The sequence below is a fragment of the Ambystoma mexicanum genome, chromosome 6p (genome assembly GCF_040938575.1).
Source record: "Ambystoma mexicanum isolate Mex_15411 chromosome 6p, UKY_AmexF1_1, whole genome shotgun sequence".
Classification (NCBI taxonomy): Eukaryota; Metazoa; Chordata; class Amphibia; order Caudata; family Ambystomatidae; genus Ambystoma; species Ambystoma mexicanum.
Window position 1 is genome coordinate 57,127,709 of NC_090935.1, and position 19,384 is coordinate 57,147,092.

Here is a 19,384-nt window from a genome sequence, read left to right on the forward strand (position 1 = left end):
TCCGTACACATACGGAAGGTGTGACCGTCCTGTCCACATCTATGGCAGAACTGCCAAGGCTGGTGCGGTGCGGTACACCGATGGTTCATTTGGGGCTGCCATGGTTCTTGAGCGCACTGGAAGAACTGGTGTTCTCTCTCTCTCTCTCTCTCTCTCTCTCTCTCTCTCTCGCTCTCTCTCTCTCTCTATAGCCTCTTCCGTGTTCTGGTGGCCTGGATGTCGTTACAGGCGGCGGCTTGTCCTGCATTCTCTGCAGCTGCATCGCCTGGATGGTTTGGTGCAACTCCTCTACTTGATGTCTCAGATCATACTCCACAGCAGTGTATGCAGACACAAGTTGACTTGGTGTTAAAACGGATTTCTGAACTTTGACCTGGTGGGCAGAGGTTCAGGAGGGCAGCCTAGTTTCTTGGAACAGGGTAACCTTCTGGACAAGCCAGACCAATCAAGGTAGCATTGGCGGCGGTCAAGACTAGGTCTCAGGAGGGGTGAGGGTGACTGAAATACCTCAATGAGCACACAGAGTAAAGGGCACTTATAAGTCACTCCCAGTCAGGTGTATATATATCAAAAATACAAATACATTTATTTCAAGGCCTTTGCAATTCAACACACAGTTAGAAAATCACAGCAATACGATTAAACCAATACAATCCAATCTAAACACATGTATATAAAACCAATGGGGTCTAAAGGATGAATACACCAATGGGTCCGCAACCTAAACAGGGAAGGAAGCAGGCAGTGCAAATAGTCTTTAGGCCCTTCTGCACCAAACACAATCCTAACTGAAAGGCAGTACAATCCCTAAGATGAGGGGAGCCTAATGCTCAAATGTACTTGCGAAGCTGGCGCACATGGTAGTTCAAATGGGAAATACAGGGTCTTTTGTAGTCGAGTCCACTTCGGTTGCAGGTTCAAATGCTGCAATCTCGCGGTTCTGCGGCTTTCAGCGACGAAGATACAGCGTTGATTCCTCTACAGGACAGTGGTGATTTCTCCGCTCCTGGATGGATCAGGCCAGTTCCGCTGTAGCAGACTTCATGGCACAGAGGATCACAGCTGCAATGATTCGTCACCACAGCTGAGCGACATGATAACCGCGTGTACTCTGGTTCGGGCGCACTCACTTTACTCCAGACCTGGGAATGCCAAGTATACGGAATTAGGTGGGAGAGTGCTGTGAACACAGAACTTGCGATGTGCTAAGTTTTGAGGGCCTCCTCGAAACGGCGGCGGTGACAGAGAAAAGGTCCTGCGTAAGCTGATCAGCCCACTGGTTGGCCCAGGGACACTTCCAACGAGGCTTACTTGCAGGTTCTGATGAAGGTGCCGAGGGTAGTTGGTCCCACTAATCCAATGGGTCAAAGCGTCTTCTTAGACCTTCTAGGACAACCAGATGCAGAGGGGTCCCACGGGACAACAACGGGCTCAGGGTGCCAAACCTTCCAGAGGGTCACCAGCGGTTCCTCGACTCAGCTTTGTAGTTTTAGGATACTTGGATCCTCCTTCGGTGAGTGAGAACTCCAGAGACCGACCTGGTATGGGTGTTTGGAGCCCTCTCTCATCCAAAGTCTCCTTTACGCCAAAACGAAGAGGACCCAATGGGAGATCTGCTCACACACAGGCATAAAATACATGGACCAATTAGGGACCACGGTGGTCCCAGGCATTCACAGCACTCCAGACTCTCTGGCACCCAGGATGTGTATTGGAACTAGACCGTTCATCCCACACCCTGGGGGTACTCACTCAAGGCATGCAGAAGCCTGCGAAAGTTTGGCGCTTCACAGGAAAATGCATGCCAAAATAAGGTCTGACCTGGGTTGGCTCGACCTGGGGAAAGTGAGGGGGTGAGATGGCCAAAGGACAGGACAAAGAACCTTGTGGCATGCCCATTTTGGAGCCAGGTCACCTAACCGTGCCAAACGCGGTTATCACGTTTTACCTGGCAAGAAAAGGTTAAAAATATCCGAAACGATAAGCTGCCACCAGTCCTGTCCAAGGCACATCTGCACTTCTCCTAAAAAATACTTTGAGAGTAACTAGGGCTTTTAGAAATGACAGGAAGACCCAAGTGCACTGTACTGTAATGTACTCTGTGCACTCGTAACATGTTGCACAAAAGTTGCACATTGACAAGTACTAAGGTAAACAAAGTCTCCCAGTACTGACTGTCTTTAAGGCATGTCAGTTTCCCCATAAGAAGTGAGCGAAAAGCCCAGAGGAGTGCAGCAGAAGGCTGGGCTCCTCTGGCAAAGTCAGACTATGGTGTTTAAACATAGCAAACATTTGGGGGCTACACCATTGGAGGGACAATTACTCATGAAATGGAAATCTTTCCTAACACTTGGTAAACTGTACACAGTGTTCTCCATCTTGCCCTCCAGAGTATGCACTGCTTGGACCAGTTCATCAAAGTGTGGTGGTCTCTGAGTCCGTTCTCTGGAATCGTAGCTGCAGAAGTAACAGTGGCAGGGATTTGGCTCCACGCATGAACTGTTGCAGCCTGACCAGGTGCAGGCTGTTTGGCTCAATCCCCTTCGGTTGCAAGGGCAGCTGAAGAATTGTCTCTGTCCTCTCCAGATATTCGGAGAGACGCTCACCCTATTGGAGGCTGGTGGCGTAGTACTTCACCATCAACTCTGCACCGGACTCAGTGGCTTCAAACACTCCATCCAGCGTGTACATGATGTCCTTCACTGTGGGGCTGGATGTGTGGCACTGAGCACCTGGATGACTCTCAATGCAGGGCCGTGCAGACTCTCAATGACACAACGCCTCTTCTCCCGGTCTGTAGCTCACCAGTCGTGTATCATCTGGTTGGTCTGGTCCGCCCAAAGTTGGTATTCCTCTTCACCACTTAGGGATGGTTTCTCCCCAGAGAAGGTTCTCAGATGGTGTTGCAGTGGCCTTGTGTAACACGTCCTTGAAAGCATCAGCCATGCAGGAAGCAATCAGTTTGCACCTCTATCCTCTGGTGTAGCACTGGCATGCGTTCTAAGCCCTGGTAGAATACGGGTGCTTACGGGCGCAGCCATGCTAGCATCTACACTGGATGCTGCAAGAAGATGGGGTGCAGTGCTGGGCAAGGCAGGATGGGGGCTAAGCATAGCTGGTGTGATTGGTGCACTAGCCTGCAACCCTGTCCATGTGTTCAATGCCCAGAGAGGCTAGGCCATTATTGGGAATCCTCCATGAATGGTAAGGGGCAATGACTCAAGCTCAACTTCCTTAGGCCGATGGCAAACCAGGATACTCCGAGGCAGCATGGGGAGCCCCCCACAGCACTTTTCAACCTGGGCCACATCTGCCAGGTGTGGCCCAGAGAGTCCAGGTGGCCCACCTGACAGGGTGGTGGCTCCTTCACTTACATGAAGGGCTAGACACTCATTGGGTGCTCCCCTGCTATGGGGAGTGTCGGTTATTAGATGTGCCTGGGGCCTGTGGCGGTGAATGAGGCCACCAGGGAGCAGCAGAAGTGATTAGGGCAGTACCCTGCTTGTCAGGGGAATGTTTACAGGGCCCAGAGAGTGGTGACTACAGGTGCTGAGCGGAGTGCCCTCAACCCTCTTGCAGGGTTTAACCATTGTCCCAGGTGCTCCGTCCGCGCAGGCAATGTTTTATTTTAGAGCAAAGGGAACCTCACGTGCGCATGCATGAGTGTCCCCTTACACTAACCTTTCTCTTTCATCCCTGGCGCGAGAGCCGCGCTGGGGATCTGATTTGAGCATCTTTTAAAAAAATATATGTTGGGATCCCCGGCGGGGCTAGCGTCTGGGACCTGATTTCCTTGTTTTTCCTTTCCGGGATCCATTCACCCAACGGGGTTTACATTTGTGCCCACTACACCTTATGATCCTTTTGAAACAAGGGTAGAGAATAGGGAGAACTATGATCTCTTGCTTAGTGACCCCACTCTGACTCTGTGACAAATAATAACGGGGGTGGTGGAGGAAGCAGTGAGCGAAGGACCCATTAGTCCAAAAGAAGCCACATTTCTTTATTCTCTGTTTCCAACAAATACAGGTTTTTATGCCCTACCAAAGGTGCATAAATGAATCTCTCCTCCGCCAGGCAGACCAATAGTAGTCCGGGATGATTCCATCTGGACCCATTGTCCCAATTCGTTGACTTTTTCCTAAAGACGGAAGTCCCCAAAATGTAGTTGTACCTTAAAGACACCACTGGCTTGTTGAACTTGGTCAAAGACCCTGGAATACAAATTGTGGCAACATTCGATAAAGAATCTCTTTATACAAGTATACCGTAAATGGAAACTATGATGCTGGAAATGCCTTTTGGAGGGACAGGGCCTCCTAGTCCTTGTCGAACCACTTCTCTGTGTGTGTTTTCTTTATTTTTTCTGCTACTGAGGTCCAGTCTGCACCTCTGGCAGTGCAGCTCTTCCAGTTTTCCTTTTGGTGAACAGCACCCATGGGATAGCCTTATGGCACCCATGGATGGGGGTACACCCTTGCACTCCTTATGTGTGTTTTTGGGCACCTGTGTGTTGCCGTGTTGCCCACAGAGCAGGGTAAAGGCTGGTGGCAGCTACATTCTGCCTTGGCAGTGGCACTGAGTGTCCTCCATTTTTTGGGATATACAGGCCCTGCCATAGGAATCAATGGATTCCTGAAGAAAGGCAAGCTGGCCACTGTGGCCTCTAGTTTCTATTGCCTTTACACCTTGATTCTCAAAGTCCTGGGAAGCCCTCACTCTGTCCCTTCCCCCTGACTGGCTGTTGATTGATTGATTGTTGATTTATTATGCACTTATACACAAGTGTTGGGTGGAAATACCTTATATGGCTCTGGGGCTGCCTCCTGTCAGAACAACGGGAGCCTTTCCCAGGGGCTGTGTGTTGTGGGTACACCCTTGGGGTGGGACCTGTGTGAATGGAGTCTGAAGTGAACTCACATTCTGTATTGTGGGTGTCTGGTTTCTGTGTGTGACACAATGCCTGAGACAGCCCTGACTGAAACTGACATGAATGCAGTGTGGTGTGCTGAAAGGCTGGGTGCTTATCCCAATCCACATTCTTTCTTATGGGTGTCTGGGTGGAGTGAATGGCCTGAATGCTTGTGAGCAGCCTGATTGGCTGCCTGCCTGCATGAATGCCTTTCTGTGTGATTGGTTGACTGAGTCTGGCTCAGCTTGAGTGAATGGGGAACACATGTGTATATCTAGGGTCCCTGCACTCACCAATTTGTCCAGAAGTTGAAGTCAAAACCGAAGCTGATCCCTGGAGTCCAGCTAGAGAAAGAAGATTCCGGCTGCTACAGTTCATCAAAATCCAAAAGCTGTTGTGCCGCTCCAAGGACTGATCCAAGAGAGGCCCTGTATAGGAAACCTCTCCCCGAGCTATGAGGGACCATCGTGCAACCTGCTGCTCTTCATCAGAAGTGCCCTGGAATCCAGTCCGGTGTGGCTGCCCACCGGAGAAAGCGTCTTTGTGAGTCCAGAAGAGGAGTGTCTGGACATCTCGCGTCGAAGAAGTCCATTGGTGTCACCCAGGGTTTGGAGGAGTCTTCATGACCGCTGGAAGCCTGAGTGTAACGCCCAGAAGAGGGGTGTGCCCATTGCATAGTGCTGCCTGTCACCCAGAGCTGTAAAGGTTCCAAACTACTGAAGAATGCATCAAGGGACATCCTTACCATCATCACTGACCACTTTTCCTGTGGGAGAAGGTCCAGGGTCGCTCAGTGCAGAGGAATGTCCGCCGGTGGGTTTCCCGCCACCAGAATCCAGCAAAGATTTTCTGAGGGTCCAGATTTGGTGATGTCCTATGGTCCAGGTTGCCAGAAGCCATCCAGAGGTCCATACTGCAGCTGCAGCACCAAAGAAACGAAAGGTGAAAAACTGATATTCCGAAACCAGACACCAAAAGTGACCTCTGCACCCATCGCCGCCAGAAGTCATCGAAGGTCTCCAGAGATCTTACTCTCCTCTGCCAAGCCTTTTAGGCTCTTACAGCAAGTTACATCCTCCCAGGACTCCTACAGTTGAAGAAATCGTCGACCAGCGGAGAGCACTGCAAAGAGTAAAACTGCTGGACTTCAAAGAGACTTTTGTTCCATTTTTCTTCTTGGCCTCAGCATCTCAGTGGCTCCTTCTTCCAAGGGGGAGGGGGGGAACCTCAAGGGGAATCGTCAAGTAAAACTAGAAACTCTGCCACTTCGCCTGCCAAGGCACCAAAGTTACTTTGACGAGGATGTAACGCTTACCTTATCTCTGCAGGAGCGTTGGGCTTCTCTGATATATGGGTGTGGCAATGACCTTGCTGAGAGTGGTAGGACTCCTGTAGTTTGGAGAGAGAGGACAAGGAATGAATATCTTATGAGTAAGAACATATTTACCCCCTCCCACTCTTGAGTGCTTCTTCCCTGTGCTCATGTCCCTCCCGCTCACCTTTGTGTTTGAATTAAGAAGATCTCCCTCCTGCTGTCTGGAAGGGGCACAAGTCTTTGGTGAGGCGGCTGCCAGTTATTTCACTGGCGCACAGGTCTGCCTTGCGGGGACGTGTGAAGCAGGCTCGTCTTGGTAAGTGGTTTACAGATCATTATTTAATGCTGTGTCTTGTCTGCTGTAGTTATAGGATGAGTCTTTGTTGCTAACCTGACTCTGCTGTGGTTGATTCTTTGCTTTCTATGTCCTTCTCTTGCAGGATGGACAAAAAGGAAACACAGAGGTATTCAAGAGCTTTGGAACGCCCGCAGGGTCTTAGGAACCACGGTAAGTATAAGGGCATTTCCTGGAAATGTGCAGTTTTGTCAAAAGCTCACGTTGTAATCTTGTGACTTCTTAATCCTAGGTGGCTACGCACACAAAGACCTCTGGAGACTCAAGAAGTTTGTGGAATGCTGCGGTAAGTATGCGCACGTAGGTCTTTGGAAATGTGCAATCACTAATTGTGCGAGTTTTAATGTCTGTACCTTGTCTTTCAGACTGGAGCGAGCGCTGAGGAACTCTTGCCGAACCCAAACACGGGACTCAAGTGAGTGATCAGCTGCACAGAAAAGGCTGCAGACTGTAACTGGTAAGTATAGTTCTGTTATCTGTAGTTTTCTCAGAATTCGTTAAGTCTTTAACGTGACTTCTTCATTCTTCTCAGATCTGTGAGCAGGAGCACCAGTAAGTGTTGTGCTGCTTTCAGCGGTAACAACATGAAGCACGTGCGAAAGCTCGGGCGGGGCATAAGTAGGCCACACGCCCAACAACTAATCTTTCCTGCAGACCAGCCAGAAGCCCATTATGCCGCCATCTTGGGAAAACCCAGAACCCTTGTTTCTCCTATGAGTCTTGCTAGTGTTTGTGTGATTTTGAGCATGAGAAATGCCTGGCACGCCAGGCAAGGACCCATCTAGCCCCTACATGATTACTCAAAGTAGTGTTGCTACACTGTGGGAGGTGTCCCAATCAATGAGACCTTTTGGTGATCATGACAGAGGAAGAGCATCTTCTAACCTCAGGTGTCATCCAGGGGTCCCATCTTTGTCTTGGATACTGTTCTCTTGTGGCATCACAGGGACTTTGGGGGTGGTAGAAGCTTTAAAAAGAAAGTAGAGGATTATTGAAAATGTTTGGACTGGGCTGTAAAAAATAAGTTAAGTTACTCCCTAATTTCTCCATTTCAGGTTGCCCAGGTGGGGGGATCCTCACACCAAATCGTGTATCTAGTCTAAAGGAAGCATTCTGCCACTGTTCAGAACTAACCTACCTTTCTTCCCTAACCTATGCTGTTACACCCCACTTAGGAATTCACATGCCTATTTGAAACTGTCTGCAATTGGCGCATGTATTACTGAATTTAAGTATTGTGTGGTACCACATAGAGTGTATAGATGTGCCAGTCTTTGAATAGAACTGCCTGAGTACAAAGTGTCATTATTTATATATATATAACTGAACCTTATCTTATATAAAGAAGATGTGTTATCACCTAACATAGTGTGTGGACATTCCTTTGTAGGGGCTTGAGGACTCACTGTACTTAAGAACCAGCCTGCATCCCCTCCTAAGTGCTTGAGCCTTGGTTGCTCGTCCAAGCTACCATATAGAGAACCTTGGCTGGGAGAAATATTAGGAGAGAGAATACCCTGCATTGAAACTCAACAGATGCTGATCCTCCAACTAGCAGAAATTGCCCTGACAAAAAATGTATTTTTGTATAAGAACAACTTTTATGAACAACAATCTGGAGCAGCGATGGGCGCGATCGTTGCACCCGTCCTAGTTAATCTCTATGTGGCAGATTTTGAGACTACTCATATATATGGCCCGACCAATCCTTACAAACAGCATATTCCAGCATGAACCAGACACGTAGATGATATTTTCATCATATTTACTGATAACCAAATAGCTTTTGAATAGTGTGTGAATTGGTGGAACACCAGGAATAGGTACTTGAAGTTCACATACTCTACGAGTAAGGAAAGCATCAATTTCCTGGATGGGGTGATCAAGGCCAAGAATGGACAGCTGTCCACATCAGTGTTCCGGAAGAGCACTGATCTCAATTTGCATTTACAATACACAGGTTTCCACCCCAGAACATTGCTGGACAACCTGTCATTCAGACAATTCTTGAGTTTCAGGAGAAATTGCTCAGAATTAACAGAATATGATTTGCAAGCAGAGGGTCTGGAAGAGAGGTCTTAAAGAAAGAAGATACCCAAAAAGATTGTTAAAAGAAGCCAAGAAGCAGGCAGGTAATATACCACAGGACATCACTCTCCAACAGAATAGGAGGCAAACCATAGACTAACCAATCATTGCAGTTATGAGCTATTTGAGCAAAGTGAACAGGATCAAGCGAGAGATTCTAAAACTCTGCCCTTTATTGAATTTGGGTGAATGTACTCTTGAAAAACTTCAGTTCGCCATCAAAAGGAGAAAAAACCTCTGGGATGTCTTGGTACACTCTTACCAAACAGCAGATACCACTGGACAACAATGCACCCTGTGGGGAAGAGACAAAGCAAAGGGCCATTTTCCCTGTGGGCAATGTTCAGTGTGTGTCAGATAATTCTTTGGTGGTATTTTTGGCTGGTGGTATTTTTGGCTGGTGGTATTTTGGCTGGTGGTATTTTTGGTATTTCATGGTATAGTAGTTGAGCCTAAATTTCAAGTACCGCCTGATTATTGTTCTTATACCGGGATCACTTAAGCAAATACTGGAATTGGTACAATGAACTTATCCCCTTTGCGGTATCTTATTTACAATACCACATTATGCCTTTTTTGCTTGCATCTCAGAATACATTTACCATGTAAATGAAACACCAACGTTCATTCAGAGCCTCTCAGAATAACATTGCTTTATATTTTAGCACACGTTCTGCATCTATCTGTATGCCAACCCAAGAAAGCTGAGCACAGAATAAGTACACTGAGGCTAAATCACCTTTTTCGAATTGTTATTCTTTATCAGAAGTTAGACATATGTAAGTTACACAGAATGACATGTACAATGCACAACATCCACGTTGTATTTCAAACATAAACTAAGCCTTTCCTGCAATGGGTTTCAAAACATTCTATTTGCGATAATGCCCAGAGTTGCGCCAACGTTGGCCTTGAACTTCACAAAACAACTTTGCAGAGTACGGGCTTCTGTCACATCTGAGTTTTATCGTATCAATGGAGAAATATGAATACAGTTATGCAAGTTTAAAATGTCAGTTTAAAATGTCACTGTGAAGCACCAAAAAATTAAATGATTCACCCACTCTACACTATTTAATATTAAGCATTCAGTCATTAGCACACTCCTCAAATTAACTGAACTTTCCAAAATAATCTTTAATTGTGTGTGTGTCCTGAACTGCTGACAACGCCAGTCTCTTTATCTGGTCTACTCCCCTTTTGCCTGATACAAACCCTCTACCAGCCTTTCTGCCACACACTTCTCCCAAAATCAGCCAGAGGATAAGAGTGCCTGGGAGTGCAACCTCTCCTGAGACAGCTGACAGCTCCACAGCCAGCGAGTGTAGAGAAAAAGCCCCTGCCCTTTCTTGACCAGCCTTTTGAAGCCTTTTTCTGAGACCTACCCAGAATATAGATCCTATCTACATAAACTGTACAAATGCCTGCCCCTCTCTGCAACCTCATGTGTCATTCAAAACCAACTCCCTTTTTGTCAATCAGCCAGCCCTCTCGAAATCCCTGACTGTGTTCATCCTTAGCGCTGTTTTCCTGCTCTGAAATTCTTTTAAACAATACAATGTCTTTAGCAGAACTGATCTCACATTCCACACTTCTGATTTGTCACGTCTTCATTCAAACACAGCACAGCCTTAATTCTGCAGGTTTAAATTGTATTTCCAAGCTAACCATGCACAGCACAAATGCCTTGCACACTGGATGTATCAATCTGCACCAAGCTTAAAATGCCTGAACTGATTTGCACTGATTGTTAGTATGGAATATGTTATATGTTAGATGGATAAGGTAAAGTAGTATATGTTAGTCTCATGTTTTTATTTCAGTGCAACTCAGCCTACAACTGTGGTGTCATGGTGATATGATAACACCTTGTTATGCAATGCCCAATTCAAAACCTTTATTTGTTTACTATGTGTTCTGTGCATTCCCAATATTGACCTCTACTAGATTAAGCCTGAGTCTCACACATGAGTCTCACAGCCTTGCTCACCCAAACTGTGACCAATCGTGTACTCTTGTTGAAATGCTGAGTCCTAGTAGAAATTCAGGTTACATCTCCCTACAGCCCCCTCACATCATGGACACACTCAATAGATGTAGGATGGAGATGCCCATGGAAACAACTGAATTTCACTAACTGCAACACAGATGACAAAATATATTTGATCACTTGCCCATGCACCATCAAATATATAGGAATGTCAAGCAAACCAGTGAAAAAAGAATACAGAAACATATGTCCTGCATTCGCAATGAAAGAGTAAACACTCCCGTGGTGGAACACTTCCAACTAAAGCACCACAGGAAAGAAGATCTGAAATGGACTGTCATAGAAAAAGTTATACGACCTAGGAGAGCTGGTGATTTGGGAGCCCTCCTGTTAAAAAGGGAACAGAGGTAGATTGTTAGGTTAAAAACTGACCAAGTTGGCCTAAACAAGACCATTCCTTGGCAAACTTTGCCCACACTGTTCTAATCAACTGGTCTCAGACAAGACAAAGAATCTGAGAATATTGTCGAACTATTTGCAGATAAAGTCCCACCCTCTCTCAGTGCAGTTTTTGAAAAGCAGAACCGTACAGCCCTGATTCTTCTACTAATTTTTACCCCCAGTGTCACCCCATTATCCATAATGCATCTTTTAAAAGCATAGACAGGGATAAGTTATGGAGGAATCCTCTCAATAAACACGATTAAACATGTTTGGGTATTAGAAACAGAATTTCACCCTGCCATGTGTTGACGGCACCGGAAAAAAGAGAAGTCAGAATCCTTAACTTATTGCTAGTAATTGCGATAAATGAAATGAGGTGAGTGCAATCCCTTCCTGTTTTCCAACACCGGCTATCCGGGACAGCCGCGGATTGGCTGCATGGCATACACAACGTAACTACACACACGAGTGTAACACATGATACATATTGCGTCTGCGGGCATTTCTGAAGACGGAAGCTCAGCTAAACAATCATGGTTAGTGGAGCGAATCCACACAGAAAGGGCTCCAAGAACGATCAGTGATTGAATCCCAGACAGCGACTCAATTGAACGATGTGAATCCGGGAAATTCATTATTTTGTGAGATGCCACCACATTGTTCAGCCTGCATTTGTCTTCTGATCTAATATAGTCCTGGGGAGGCGCTCTAAGGGGTATTTTCACTGGTGCCTCCCCTTAGATCCTGTATTGGTATATAACGAGCACTGATGCAGTTATCATACTAGAACAGGGTATTTTACCTGGAGACAAGAAGTACATCTTTGTTGAGAGGTGAGTTTGTCCCCATGCCAAAACAGATATTTTGATGCTCACATAATAAATATTCTCCAAAGTTAAGAATGAGTGCCATGTGTACAACATGTTAGGAAGAGGATTTAGAAAATGAAACAACAAAATCTCCCCGACCAAAAGTCACTGTTCTTCTAGACTAGAGCGACTAACATTGGAATAATTGAATGAGCAAGACAAACATACCACTGTTTTGGAGTGTGTATCGTCCTTACTTAGACATATTGACAAACGTTCAAAGTGTAAAATGATGTGACTTTCTGTTTTTGGGATTTTCTGATTGCAGAGTCACAGGAGTACTGGACAGTTCATGTGCCTGGTTCAATATGCAGTAAGACATGCTGCAATTGCAGCTCCCCAAGCAACTGATGTGAGTATAACACACTTTTATACTAAGACCGTCCGGATGAAAGTGGGAAAAAGAAAAACCGCCCCACTGAAACCGGCTGACATTTGTGGATATGTCCTCTGAATAAAAGCCACGCTCCACAGCACACTTGGCCCTTGGGGGGCTAAGTACACTAGTGTGAGTGGACCAAGCTGGTCTTTTTTAAGCATTCATTTAAAGTATCGTTTTAAGACGCTTCTGTTCCAGACTATTGGCTATTAAAAATAAGAAGTTGCCAATGATGGTCCTCTGGGTCCCACAAACATTACACATTTTTTACTCTGAAATATGGGAGTGAGGGTAAAAAGAGGTGAAGTGATGGTATGGAGTAGACGAGACAACAGGGAGGCATTTTGTGTACATATTATTGGATGCCCCTGTACCTTTCTCAATCTATTCACCTTTAGATAAGCGGCGCACCAGCGTCCGCTAGGGCCAGGTGAGGTCAGGTAGGGCAATTTAGCTGCCGCTCTCTATCCCTTTTATTCCGCATCCGTGCACCTTTGGCACCAAACATGGAGAACTTTAACAATTTATTTGAACATAACTGAAATACAAAGGGACTCTGCCCATTTTCCTGTGTGATGAAACTTTGGAGCTATGGCAGACCCTTATTGGCTCAAACTCGACCCTCTTTTGAGTGTCTTCTAAAGCACAGATGAACCTACACTGCTAGTCAGTGTCTGCCCAAAATCAAAGCAGATACAATCACACATGGGGAAAAAAGATATAAGTCGGAGCAAAAACAGAATAGAGTCCCTACTTCTGATAATGGCCTTATACAGTGGAATTTACAATCAGCTTCAACTCAGATGGAACATTAATGTAGTTGTTGCCGTTCGCTAAGAACAGTGGAAGGTTACTACGACCGCAACCAACCAGAATGCAGTCTCTTTTCACCTGTGAGAACCATTGGTCAATCTTAAGTCTCCGTAGGACCTTAAAGTCAGTAGTTCTTATGCCCCCTGGGCAGTTCTTTGTCTGAGCCAAGCCATAACCCTATTCCTGAATGCTTCCTTGGGTTCAAACCCTGCTGGTGTCAAAACATCAGAAATAAGGAGGTTTCTATGGTCTAAGACAGATTCTTTAGGTTCAAACCCTCCTGGTGTCAAAACATCAGAAACAATTAAGTTTCTCTGGTCTAAGACAGATTCTCTTTTGGATTTATCCAGAATAAAGCACATCTGTGTTTTGGCAGTTCAAATGCTCATACGGGGCTTAGCTTTGATCTTACTATCCTCATAATGAGCACCCAGTAACAGAGTCCCTTGAAGGCCCTCATGTGCAGTGTGGAGCCCAACTATAGAGGATCGTTCTTGTATGTGCAGTCAGTCGAACCTATATTGTGGTCTGACCACTTTTTGGTCTCCTGTGTGTTTGAGGCAGTGGGGATGCAACCTAAGATCCCTGCGGGAAGAATCTGGCAGCGTTCATGGCGTTCCGCAGACACTCAAGATATGGTCTCCTCAGTTAGCGCTAAGTGTACAGCGCTAAGTGTACAACAGCCCCAGTGGCCTTGCTGTCCCTTCTTTCCCAAGCACTGCTAGAGGCAGTGAATGTGGTGGCTCCTCTGCGGCTGGTTCAACCTCGCAGATTGGTTCTCGGATCTCCTGAAGGCTGCTCAGCTTGAATTGTGACAGGCTGGGGGTAAATGGCATAGGGCCTATGACCCTATTCTAAAAATACAATATAAGGCCAAAAACCGAGTCCTCACTATGCCAGCCTAGGGCCCTCTTCTCCGCAGCTAAGTCACCTTGCTCTTCAGTGAAACTGACTCCTAATGTCATACTCACGCAGGAGCTGCGTGATGCCCTATAGTAATATGTTATTAAGAAGAACAAAACTATTTGCCAGAACATTTCTACGACAGCAACTGCTTCTCCCCGCAGTGAGAATAACTTCACTCACTGCGTAGCTCCTACTGGCCTGATGAGCTGGTCAGTCTTTCCTAAATTCTCTGAAGAGACAGTACTGGCTGCCATCCCTGACGGTCATGAAGAAGATCTCCCTGGACCTCCTCACGGATATCACAGTGGCTATTACCAACTCATGTCAGTCAGGGTTGGTCTGGCAGGAATTGAAGGAGGCCAGGGTGACCCCCCTTCTGAAGAAGCCACCCTTGGACTTGGCTGTTCTGTCCAATTGTACGCCCCATTTCGTTTCTTTCTTTTCTCTAGAAGCTTTTGATGTCACATGATGTCACATTTGCTTTCTACGTTTCTTGAATGCCATTTTTTGGATCCCGCCCAGTCTGGTTTTAGACCTGGTAGAGGCACCGAGAGTGTTCTGGTCGCTGTCCAGGATGACATGGCCAGGCTGGTGGATGCAGGCAGAGTGGGTGCCCTGATCCTGTTAGACCAATCAGCGGCATTCGACACTGTCGACCACCCCATCCTGCTTGCCCGTCTCGCCTAGATAGGAACAGGTACTAACCTGGTTCACCTCATTCCTGGTGTATCACACTCAGACCCTCCCTATGCACCCTTTTCTCTCTGCTCCATGTCACCACAGCTGTGGAGTGCCACAAGGCTCCTCCCTGTCTCCGATCCTATTTAATATCTATATTTGGACCCTTGTATGTTTGGTCCGCTCCTTTAGCATCAGATGCTACTCGTATGCAGAAGACACTCAGATCCTGATGCGATTAGATCTCGACCAGGCTGAGATGCCATCGTGCCAGCGGAGGTGTCTGGCAGCTGTGGGGGATTGGATGAACCCAGGGGTGGACTGGGAAGCAAAAGAGGCCCTGGAAATAATGTTCAAAGTGGCCCCATGTTACACATTTTCAGTAAGCCCAACCCTTTTCCTGTGGGAAAATGTGAAAATATCACACAAACAAGGCTCAGGGTGCAGAGGCCCACTGGGAAATCTCCAGAGTTCCCTATGGGCCAGTCCACCCCTGGATGAACCTCAATTGGCTCAAATTGAACTAAGACAAAAGGGAGGTGCAGGTGGTGGGCTGTCCCTCTGATCCTACACTCTGGGTGTCCTCTTTCTGGCTTTCATATTTGGGTCCTCTCCCTGTGCCTGTGGGCAAGGTGAAAAACGTGGGTGTAGTTTTGTCTGCCTCTTTATCTATGGACAAGCAAGTTACAGCTGTGTGCCAATCCGGCCACCTCCAACTCAAGGTACTAAAGAAAGTGCTTCCCATGATTCCCGCCCCTCTTCGTCCACCAGTGGTGGCGGCCATGGTGATATCCCGGCTGGATTACTGCAATTCTCTTTACTTGGCACAACCGAATGGTCTGATCCAACGATTGCAATAACTGCAAAATTTAGCAGCACGTGTGGCAACAGGCACGCCCTATGGAGCTCACATATCCCTAGTTTTTCGAGCCTTGCATTGGCTCCCGGTGACCCAACGTTTCAATTTTAAAGCGCTGCGCATCGGCCACCGTGCCCTCAATGACCAGGGTGGTGGTTCCTACCTACCAGCGGGTACGGATTGGAGGACGAGCCTTCTCCATACCAGCTGCTGTGCTGTGGAATGAACAACCACTGGCCATTAAGAAAATATCTAACTACTTGGCCTTTAGAAAGGCTGTTAAGACATTCTTATTTTAGGTTGAGTTCTGCTCTGGTCCTGGCTGCGGACCTCTCCCTCCAGCGCCAAGATACCTAAGGGTGATCGTGTGCTTTAGAAATTGGGTTAACATATCATAACATTGGGTTTGCCCTTCAACCAAAACAATAGTGGCTGGGGCCTTGAGATGAGGATGCTTCTGCTTATCATTTGCCACTTTCACAAGCCATGTTTGCAGCATCCACCTCATTCTGACAAGTTTCATCCCACGCACATATGCAGTGCTTAATAGCGTCCACTATCTGGACTTCTGTATTAGGTGTACATGCCAATTCACCGCAGTATATATGAATGGTTTGGCAGCTCTTCTCATCAATTTCCACATTCAAATACGAGTCAGTTTGGCAAGAATTGTCTATCTTTTTTTAAACATTTGTTTTTATTAGGTTTTAATACAAGAAGGTCACACAGATTTTGGAAAACAAGGCAACACAAATAAGCATTTGTTCACAATGCATATCTGAGAATGTTGTACTCAGAGATCAGCTTTCAACATTAACCTCATAAACTTTCCGACCTCAGTCTACATGCGTTTGAAGTGACTATGTACATTTCGAACTCCCTCACCCCCTTCCCTCTTCCCACCCGCCTCCCCCCGAGACTAGGTTTACATCTCATGAGGGTTGTATTGTATTGCATTTGGTTGGTTGCGTTCCAAGTTCTAGGGGACCTCCTTGAAGGGGAACTTCTCCTTCTATGCCTTCATCTTAGATAGGGTCACTTATCCAACAATGTCACACTACAGTGTGATGTTACGCTGATAGCCACTGACAGGTACAGTTCCCGAACACATTATCCCCGATTAGTGTATTGTTCCTGGCATGTATTTATTGAGAAACTCCATCCACAGAATATCGCATTGCGTGGACTTCCCGTGTAAGGAAGATGTTATTTTTTCCATGATGCATATATTGGACGCTAAATTGACCCACTCTTTCTCGGTCGGGATTGCAGTGGATTTCCACTTTGTGGCTAATAAGGCCCGTGCGGCTAGCTACAGCTACGTGACCAGGCCTTTGACCCTCCTCCACTCATCTTCAAACTTTTCAAAACCAAACAAGATGAGAAAGGGGTCTGCTGTCCTCTGAATCCCATCCACGTTCTTAATCCACCCGAGTACCTCATCCCAGTATACTTTGATTCGAGGGCAACCCCACCACATATGCCAGTAATCCGCCATGTCTCCACATCCTCGCCAACATAGTGACCGAACGATTGATACATTTTGGAGAGTCTGTGCGGGTCATATTGCCACCGATGTAGTAGTTTAATGGAATGTAGTTTATATTGGCATGAGATCGAAGGTCTAGGTGCCGCTCGGCACATCCTCCCCCACATTTCAGGGTCAATGTTTTCCCCCATGTCTCTTTCCCATTTTATTCTGAGATGCTCTGTGGTTCCCTTTCCTGCTTCTATTAGTGTTTTGTACAGGACTGATATCAGCCCCTTCATTTCTGTCCTGGAGTTCAGTAGTGTTTCAAAGGGGGTAAGTTCTCTCCTTAATTTATCTTTCCACTCGGGTCTTGTCAGGACACCTTTGATCTGCAAAAAATGAAATACGGACAATACCCCTATTCCCAAGGCCTCCTCTAGCTCTGGCAGCGTGATGTAGGAATCATTTTTCAGGAGCTGTCCTACCCTTTCCAATCCCGCTTCGTACCAAGATTGAAATCTTTGTACATTGGGGATGTGATCATTAATACCTGAGGACCACAGGTGGCTGCAATTCTTGTCTTCTTCCCTTGCCATAGAAAACTTACGATCGCCTTCTTGACTTCCAAGAACAAGTGCCTGGGCATCTTAATGGGGAGCATTTGGAAGGGGTACAAGAATCGTGGGAGACAGATCATTTTTATCGCATTGAGACGTCCTACCCAGGATATGATCAGTTTGTCCCACCGAGCAAGGTCAGAGTGGAAATTTTGAAGAAGCGTTGGAAAATTGGCTTCATACAGGTCTTCTAGTATTCTCGCGACTTGTATTCCTAAATATTTCAACTTATTATGCTCAATCGTGAGACCTAGCAGGGAGTATCTATCGTCGTTTGTTTCTGTAGACCCCTGTAGGGGGAACAGAAACGACTTGGTTTTATTAACTTTGAACCCTGATATGCGGCCGTATTCCTCCAGGAGGCACAACGCTCTGGGGATGGACGAGTTTGGATGTGTCACATGGAGGAGCATATCATCGGCGTATAGTGCCACCTTGTACTCAGCCTGTCCCAATCGCATTCCCTCGACCTGGGTGTCCTTCCTCATCTTCTGGGGCAGTGGTTCCAATGAGAGAGCGAAGAGGATTGCTAAGAGAGGGCATCCTTGCCTGGTACCTTGTTTTAGCTCAAACCATCTTGTATATTCCCCATTTACAAATACAGAGGCCTTAGGTGCTGTATAAACCGCCCAAATCCCCCTTCTAAATTTTGGACCTATCCCCACTGTGCGCAGAACTGCTGCTAGGAAGTCCCATTCCACTCTGTCAAAGGCCTTTTCAGCGTCTATAGAGAGCAGGACAGGTTTGTTATTCATATCTTGGGAGACTGCGACCAGGTGAGGGTTTTCCGCATGGTATCAGCTCCTTGTCGCCCCATTATGAATCCCACCTGGTCAGAGTGAATGAGATGGGGCATGAGTGTCTCCAGTCTAGCACCCAATACTCTTGAATGGATTTTCGTGTCTACATTGAGTTGAGATATAGGGCGATTTGACCCGCATTGCTTGGGGTCTCTGCCTTCTTTAGGAATTACTGTTATGAGCGCTGTAACGAAAGAGTCTGGGGCCCTTCCTGATTCCAGAATCTCGTTGAATAGTTCGGCCAGGAATGGTGTGAGGTGAGTGCTAAAGGTTTTATAGAAACCAGCTGTATATCTGTCTTCTCCTGGAGATTTGCCTAATGTCAGCCTTTTAATTGCATTTTGTATTTCTTCTTCTGTTATGGGAGATTCTAAGTGGCGCAAGTCAGTGTCTCCGACCATGGGTATATTTATATCGGAAAGGTAATTTTCTATCATACTCGGGTCTGGGTTCGCCTCTCCGGGGTATACAATATTTCATAGAAATCAGCGACAGCTTCGGGATGGTGGATTTGTTTGACACCTGGTCTGATCTTACATCAGTTATCTCTATCACCCTGCGCTCTGCTCGTTGCACCCTGAATCTGGCAGCTAGCAATGCGTTGGCTTTATCCCCTTTTTCATAACATTTTTGTTTTTGGAGGTGCAGTTTACGCACTATCTGGTCATGCTCTAATAGATGGAGTTCCTCTCTTTTCTTTTTTGCCTACCAAATCTTGTTGGGGGTCTATCGTATTACCTCCCCTGGCTTCCATATCCAGGCGGCATATTTCCCCTCTGTGTCTATTTTCAATCAGAGATCTTTCTCTTTTCTTTCGGGTCCCCTCACGTATGAGAACACCTCTCCGGGTAGCTTTGCCCGCCTCCCATAACCCCTGTTTGGAGACCT